The sequence below is a fragment of the Loxodonta africana genome, chromosome 1 (assembly GCF_030014295.1).
Source record: "Loxodonta africana isolate mLoxAfr1 chromosome 1, mLoxAfr1.hap2, whole genome shotgun sequence".
Lineage (NCBI taxonomy): Eukaryota > Metazoa > Chordata > Mammalia > Proboscidea > Elephantidae > Loxodonta > Loxodonta africana.
The window spans coordinates 103,892,131-103,901,312 of record NC_087342.1 but is presented as its reverse complement, the minus strand read 5'-3'; positions in this window follow the sequence as shown (position 1 = coordinate 103,901,312).

Genomic DNA, 9,182 nt, shown 5'->3' with positions numbered 1-9,182 from the left:
AAGAAAAAGAATAAGGTAGGAGGACTCGCACTACTTGACCTCAGAACCTACTATATGGCTATGGTAGTCAAAACAGCCTGGTACAATGACAGACACACTGACCAATGGAAAAGAATCGAGAACCCAAATGTAAATCCCTCCACCTACAGTAGCCTAATCTTCGACAAAGGCCTAAAGTCCATCAAATGGGGTAGACAGCCTTTTTAACAAATGGTGCTAGCAAAACTGGATGTCCATATGTGAAAAAATGAAACAGAACCCATACCTTGCACCATACAGAAAAACTAATTCAAAATGGGTCAAAGGCCTAGCTATAAAACTAAAAACTATAAAGATCACAGAAGAAAAAATAGGGTCAACACTAGAGGCCCTAATACACAGCATAAATTGCATACAAACCATAACGAACAATACACAAACACCAGAAGATAAGCTAGATAATTGGGATCTTCTAAAAATTAAACATTTATTCTCATCAAAAGATTCACCAAAAGAGTAGACAGAGAATCTGCAGACTGGGAAAAATTTTTGGTTATAACAAATCCAACAAAGGTCTAATCTCTAAAATCTACAGGAAAACCCAATGCCTCCACAACAAAAAGACAAATCATTCAATTAAAAAATGGGCAAAGGATATGAACAGACACTTCACCAAATAAGACATTCAGGCAGCTAACAGACACATGAGGAAATGCTTGAGATCATCAGCCATTAGAGAAATGCAAACCAAACCCAAAATGAGATACCCTCTCACCCTGGCATTACTGACATGAATCAAAAAAACAGAAAACAACCAATGTTGGAGAGGCTGCGGGGAGCTTGGAACTCTTACACACTGCTGGTGGGAATGTAAAATGGTGCAACCATTTTGGAAAACTATATGGTGCTTCCTTAAAAAGCTAGAAGTGGAAATACCATATGATCCAGCAATCCCACTCCTAGAAATATATCCTAGAGGAATAAGAGTCATCACGCAAATGGACATATGCACACCCATGTTCATTGCAGCATTATTCACAATAGCAAAAGATGGAAACAATTTAAGCACCCATCAACAGGTAAATGGATAAACAATGGTACATACACACAATGGAATACTGATCAACAATAAAGAACAATGATGAATCTACGAAACATCTCACAACATGGATGAATCTGGAGGGCATTATGCTGAGTGTAATAAGTCAATCACAAAGGGACAAACCCTGTATGAGACCACTGTTATAAAAACTCATGAAAAAGCTTACATACAGAAAGAAACAATCTTTGATGGCTACTAGGGAGGGGAGGGATGGAGAGGGAAAAACACTAACTAGACAATAGATAAATGGTAACTTTGGTGAAGGGCAAGACAGTACGCAGCTCTGGGGAAGTCAGCACAACGTGATCAAGGTAAGGTCATGGAAGTTTCATAGACACATCCAAACTCCCTGAGGGGCTGAATTACTGGGTTGAAGGCTGGGGACCATGGTCTCAGGGGACATCTAGCTCAACTGGCATAACATAGCTTATAAAGAAAATGCTCTACATTCTGCTTTGGTGAGTAGCGTCTGGGGTCTTAAAAGCTTGTGAATGGCCATTTTGGATACTCCATTGGTCCTACCCCATCTGGAGCAAGGTTGAATGAAGAAAACCAAAGACACAACGGAAAGATTATTCCAAAGGACTAACGAACTACAACTACCACAGCCTCCACCAGACTGAGACCAGCACAACTAGATGGTGCTTGGGTACCATCACTGACTGCTCTGACAGGAATCACAATAGAGGGTCCCAGACAGAGCTGGAGAAAAACATAGAACAAAATTCTAACTCACGAAAAAAAGACCAGACTTACTGGCCTGACAGAGACTGGAGAAACCCCAGTAGTATGGCTCCTGGATGCCCTTTTAACTCAGTATTGAAGTCACTCCTGAGGTTCACTCTTTAGCCAAAGATTAGACAGGCCCATAAAACAAAACGATGCTAAATGAGCACACCAGAGAAGGCAGGAGGGGATAGGAGAGCTAGTAACGGGAACCCAAAGTCAAGAGGGGGAGAATGTTGACATGTTGTGGGGTTGGCAACCAATGTCGTAAAACAGTATGTGTACTAATAGTTCAATAAGAAACTAATTTGCTCTGTACACCTTCAAGTACAATAAAAAGGACTGCAAATAATATCACAAAACAATATGTGTATAAATTTTTATATGAGAAATTAACTTGAGCTGTAAGCTTTCATCTAAAGCACCATAAAAAATAAAATAAAAGAAGAAAGAAATTGTGACACCCTTTTTTTCATGTACCTTTCTCACTTGTTTCTGGGAGGCCCACTACTCCTCAGTGTTCCAGGGTATTCCATTGCGTGTGGCCCCCACAGTACATCATTCAGAGCTCAGCGTGGATGGATCGTTGCCTTCACTTCTCCACGTAACAAGCAATGCTGTAATGAATATCCTTGCTCCTCTTACGGAATTGTGCGAGACTTCCTTTGGGATGTATAGCCAGATGTGATAGCTGGGTTGTAGCATCTGACAATCTAATTAGACTAAGTGCTGCCACCTTGTACCACTGAACTTCTGATTAATCTTAGATCATTAAAAGTGGACAGCTAGAGATGATGTGCTTCTTGTTGTGAATCTGTATGAAGTATATGACACCACCTATGGAATGTTCTGCCAAAAAAAAAAAGGGGGGATGAGGAAGAGTGTGGTGATGGAAGGTTAGAATAAATGAAACAAGTATGGCAAAATGTTTACAGTATTAAAACTGAGTGATGGTGAGATAGGGAAGAAACAGGGACAGAGACCCTAGGCGAGGAGCCTAGCTACACCTGCAACTTGCAACTTACTTACAATACTGTGTGCTTGGCTAATGTAAAACCCCCATCCTGGAATATGTGATAAAGAAAGAACAAACAATGTACTCCTGTGTAAGATGTTTTTCAGAAGGACTGACCCTATCTGGTCCCTGGAACATGTGCAGACATCTATAAGGTGACTGACAAATGACCTCTACCTGTTGCAAGTACCTGGGACAGGAATCGAACCAGCTCCTCAGGGGGACCGTGCAGGCGTGACACCCCATAATAAGTCCTGCCACCCAGTCCCAGGAGCCTTTGCTACCGGTTCCATCTTGGATTTCAGATGTGGGCGCAGCCTAATTTTGTACGCACTGCCATTCTGAGAAGTACCCACCCTTTGAAAGAAACTTACTAAAAATTCATTACCCTATTATCCTCGCCAAACCCATATAAGTCCCGGAAAAACCTTTGTTTGGGGGAACAGATGCTAGCGTTGCTTGGTCTCTCTTTGTTCCCCTGCTCGTGAGCCTGCACTTTCTTTCTGCCACTAACAAACCTTTGTTCGTGTGGAACCTCTGAGCCTTTCCTGGTCATTCTTGGTCAGTAGAAGGCAAGAACCTAGGCAGGGCTTAGTCCCGAGATTGGAAGCCTTGCCCTGTAAAAATGGGACAGGGGAGTTAGATGTGTAATTGTCTTTACTTTGGTGCATGTTTGAAAATTGTTGTAATAAAATAATAAATAAATAAAAACACTCCTGCGTTAAAGCAACAGGGATTTGGTTTTCAGTTGTTAACAGCTGAACCTGTGTATGTGAATTTTAGGATCTGAGGTGCTGGCTTATCTGAATTCAGTGACTTTAGACCTAAATTTAAAAAACTCCATTCTGAATTAAACTAAAATTTTCATTTCTACATTTCTAAAGAAGCCACTCAGCCTTTTGTCAAAGTTTTACGCTTGAGAAACAAAAGCCCAGTTCCTGTTGAGAATGTTTATGCGTCTGGCCCCAGAGACGGGGGCCTTACTGATAATGTTAAATGAAATTAAACCGAAACCTGTTGTTGTGGAGTTGATTCCAACTCATAGCAACCCTATAGGATGGAGTGGAACTTCCCCCATAGTGCTTCCAAGGAGTGGATGGTAGATTCGAACTGCTGACCCTTTGGTTAGCAGCTGTAGCTCTTAAGCACTGCACCACCAGGGCTCCAGTTGTTGTTGTTGTTGTTGTTAGGTGCTGTCTAGTTGGTTCAGACTCATAACGACCCTATACACAACAGAATGAAACACTGCCTGGTCCTGCGCCAGCCTCACAATCGTTGTTATGCTTGAGCTCATTGTTGCAGCTACTATGTCAATCCACCTGGTTGAGGATTTTCCTCTTTTCTGCCCACCATGTGCTCTGTCAAGCATGATGTCCTTCTCCAGGGACTGATCCCTTCTGAAAACATGTCCAAAGTATGTAAGACGCAGTCTCACCATCCTTGCCTCTAAGGAGCATTCTGGCTGCACTTCCTCCAAGACAGATTTGTTTGTTCTTTTGGCAGTCCATGGTATATTCAGTATTCTTCGCCAACGCCACAATTCAAAGGCGTCAACTCTTCTTCGGTCTTCCTTATTCATCGTCCAGCTTTCACATGCATATGATGTGATTGAAAATACCATGGCTTGGGTCAGGTGCACCTTAGTCTTCAGGGTGACATCTTTGCTCTTCAATGCTTTGAAGAGGTCCTTTGCAGCAGATTTGCCCAATGCAATGCGTCTTTTGATTTCTTGACTGCTGCTTCCGTGGCTGTTGATTGTGGATCCAAGTAAAATGAAATCCTTGACAACTTCAATCTTTTCTCCGTTTATCATGATGTTGCTCATTGGTCCAGTTGTGAGGATTTTTGTTTTCTTTATGTTGAGGTGCAATCCATACTGAAGGCTGTGGTCTTTGGTCTTCATTAGTAAGTGCTTCAAGTCCTCTTCACTTTCAGCAAGCAAGGTTGTGTCATCTGCATAACGCAGGTTGTTAATGAGTCTTCTTCCAATCTTGATGCCCTGTTCTTCTTCATATAGTCCAGCTTCTCGGATTATTTGTTCAGCATACAGATTAAATAGGTATGGTGAAAGAACACAACCCTGATGCACACCTTTCCTGACTTTAAACCAATCAGTATCCCCTTGTTCTGTCTGAACAACTGCCTCTTGATCTATGTAAAGGTTCCTTATGAGCACAATTAAGTGTTCTGGAATTCCCATTCTTTGCAGTGTTATCCATAGTTTGTTATGATCCACACAGCCGAATGCCTTTGCATAGTCAATAAAACACAGGTAAACATCCTTCTGGTATTCTCTGCTTTCAGCCAGGATCCATCTGGCATCAGCAGTGATATCCCTGGTTCCACATCCTCTTCTGAAACCGGCCTGAATTTCTGGCAGTTCCCTGTCGATATACTGCTGTAGCCGTTTTTGAATGATCTTCAGCAAAATTTTGCTTGCATGTGATATTAATGATATTGTTCTATAATTTCCACATTCAGTTGGATCACCTTTCTTGGGAATAGGTATAAATATGGATCTCTTCCAGTCAGTTGGCCAGGAAGCTGTCTTCCATATTTCTTGGCATAGACGAGTGAGCACCTCCAGCACTGCATCTGTTTGTTGAAACATCTAAATTGATATCCCATCAATTCCTGGAGCCTTGTTTTTCGCCAATGCCTTCAGAGCAGCTTGGACTTCTTCCTTCAGTATCATCGGTTCCTGATCATATGTCACCTCTTGAAATGGTTGAATACTGAGTAATTCTTTTTGGTATAATGACTCTGTGTATTCCTTCCATCTTCTTTTGATGCTTCCTGCATCATTTAATATTTTCCCCATGGAATCCTTCACTATTGCAACTCGAGGTTTGAATTTTTTCTTCAGTTCTTTCAGCTTGAGAAACACCGAGTGTGTTCTTCCCTTTTGGTTTTCCATCTCCAGCTCTTTGCACGTGTCATTATAATACTTTACTTTGTCTTCTCAAGAGGCCCTTTGAAATCTTCTGTTTAGTTCTTTTACTTCATCAATTCTTCCTTTTGCTCTAGCTGCTCGACGCTCAAGAGCAAGTTTCAGACTCTCCTCTGACATCCATCTTGGTCTTTTCTTTCTTTCCTGTCTTTTCAGTGACCTCTTGCTTTCTTCCGGGATGATGTCCTTGATGTCATTCCACAACTCGTCTGGTCTGCAGTCACTAGTGTTCAATATGTCAAATCTATTCTTGAGATGGTCTCTAAATTCAGGTGGGATATACTCAAGGTCATATTTTGGCTCTTGTGGACTTGCTCTGATTTTCTTCAGTTTCAGCTTGAACTTGCATATGAGCTATTGATGGTCTATTCCAGTTAGAACCTGTAAATAACTTCATAGCCAAGGTAGGTATATAGCAAGCCTTAACCCCATTCTGATTCCCAAATTAATTTGCACTCATTGGGATTTTCCATTGTATTGCTGCTAGCTCTTTTTAAATTTGAAACTTGATAGAGACTAAGTTTGTTAAAATGAGGAGGCAGATTGCAGCTGTAAAATTCTTGACTATCCGTAACACAGAAAGTACAAAGATTCGAGCTTTAACTTGTGTAGATAAACTTGCTCTCTTAACTGCTTTCAGGGAATTTCTTCAGCGAGTGCCTGGGCCCTATCTCCCTCCTCCTCAGCTGGATGAGTGATGTTTACATTTCAAAATACTTCAAATTTAGAGCTGATTTAATCTTTACTCTTTCCTAACTAATGGTCCATCTTACATTCAAAGACTCCAATTAAGTTGACTCAGCCTCCAATCCATCACTAAATCTCCATATCAAGTATGTTTATACATTTCATTTTACAAATATTGCCTTAGTCAGATTGTATCAGGAATAAGAGATGTGTGTTAGGCTAGAAATTGATGTTAAGAAAGTTTGTCTTTTAACCACCCCTTGTAAATTTTCCTTCCTCTCCCGCATTCACTTTAATATGAAACCTTTACCTGTGTTTACTCTGCCTGTTAAATACTCTGCTGTTTTCCCTGCATAGCAGAACATGCTTTGCATTCTGTTGAATGCCAAGTGTCTGCCCATTTTGTGAAATGAAATTATTCCTTCAATAAAATTTTTGTATTAATCGAAGCATTGGTCTGGTATTTACACTAAGACAAACACAATCCTTTCTTGATTTATTGGACTTACTCTACTGCGATGGATTTGGACAAGTTCACATGTACACTACAGAAATATTGAGATTCATTTGAAGAACATTAACAAGGGGATGAAAGTGGACTGAATGAAAACAAACCTTTTTCAATTCAGACACTAAGAGCTAGCATTTGGCTATAACATTTCCTTGCCTTTTTCTGCTTCTAGAGCTGTATCCTTTGCTCATGGCCCCTCCCTGTCATATTCAAGACCAGCAGGGTAGCATCTTCAAATCTCTCTCTGCTCTATTTTCATGTTTCCTTCTCCTCTGCAATCAAACATCCCTCTACTTCCTTCTTTTAAGGCTATTTGTGATTACATTAGGGGTTCAGCCAGATAATCCAGGGTAATCTCCCCATCTCAAGATCCTTAATTTAATCACATCTGCAAAGACCTGTTTTTAATATTAAAAAAACGAGGTAATATTAACAGGATCCAGGAATTAGGACCTGGATTTTTTTTTTGGGGGGGGAGGTTTGGGGATTATTCACTCACCAACATGTCTAAAGAAATAAAGAAAAACATGACAGCCAATCTAAATGTTCCTCAACTAACATATGGATAAACAAATGGTGGTACATTTATATTATGAAATCTTACTCAGCATTAAAAAGGTGTACTAATACACCTAACACGAAACATCTCATGGATTATACTAAGTGAAAGAAGTCAACTTAAAATGTGATATACGATATGATTCCATTTTTATGGCATTCTGGAAAAGGCAAAGAAAATAAATTTAAACAAACTGAAAACTGACCTTGGATGCAAGATAAATATTTTAGGGAACACCCACAAAGAAGAGGGTAGCACACCCATAAAACAAGAAGGGACTAAGGGTAGGGCAAGGAGATGACTACAAAGAAGATGGGGACACTTTTCAGGGGATGATGGAACAGTTCTGTCTTTATTGAGGTGCTCATTACAAGTCTCTATGGGTTTGTCAATCTTCCAGAACTGTCCATTGAAAAGGGTGCATTTTACTCTCTATAAATTAGATCTTAATTTTTAAAAATTAATTGACTTTATTTTTAGAGCAGTTTTAGGTTTACAGAAAAATTGCACAGAAAGTACAGTTCCCAAATACTTCCCCTCCCCCAGTTTACTCTGTTATTAATATTTTCCATAGGTGTGGTATATTTGTTACAATTTATGAACCATTATTGATACATTAGGGTTCACTCCTTGTGTTGTACAGTTCTATGGGTTTTGACAATGCACAATGTCATGTATCCACTACCGTAACATACAGAATAGTTTCACTGCCCTAGAATCCCCTGTGCTCCACCTATTCATCCACCCCTTCTTCCACTTTCCCTCTCCACCTCCAGCCTGTGGCAACCACTGATCTTTCTACTGTCCCTTTAGCTTTGTCTGTAACCCCTGGGTGGCACAAACAGTTAAGCACTTGACTAGCCAGAAGGTTGGGAGTTCAAGCCCACCCAGAGGAACCTGGGGAGACAGGTCTGGAGATCTATTTCCAAAAGATCACAGCCTTGAAAACCTTATAGAGCAGTTCTACTCTGCACACAAAGGATCACTATGAGTTGGAACTGACTTGACAACAACAAACTTTTGTCTATAGATCTTAATTCTTTAATGGGGAAAAATAAATATAGAGAAACAACATAAAGCTGTACATAAAAGTTGAATGTATGCACATTTTTGGAGATCTTGATAAATACTAACTTTGCTCAAGAGAGACTGAATCGAGTTTACACTTCCTTTACCAGGGAATGAGAATATTTAAATCCTCACACCCTTGTTAACACAGCTATTACAATGATCAGACCCTTCACAATGCCCCACTTAGTGCTGGTCATATAGTAGGGTCTTAATAGAAACATTGATCCCAGGCATATGAGGTTCCCATAGGACAGAAATGATTTTCCCCACTCCTGAAGCCACTCACTGTTCTGATGGAGGGAAGGGGTGAAGGAAGATACCATGGACCTTGGGGAGAGAAGGCAGTTTCTCAACAAAGGGACCTGAGAACTGAAAGACAAGTATTGAAAAAGGGAGGGTAAATAAGGAAAGTGCAATATGTCTTCTGTGACTGAGCATAGAGGTCTGAAGTTGACAACTGTGTCACATTCTTGTACCCCCAATGCCTAGCATCATGGACAGCATGTGTAGTCACAAGCATGAACAACTACACAAATGAACAAATAAATGAATGAATGAGTTAAGAGACTATAAAAGTCTGGG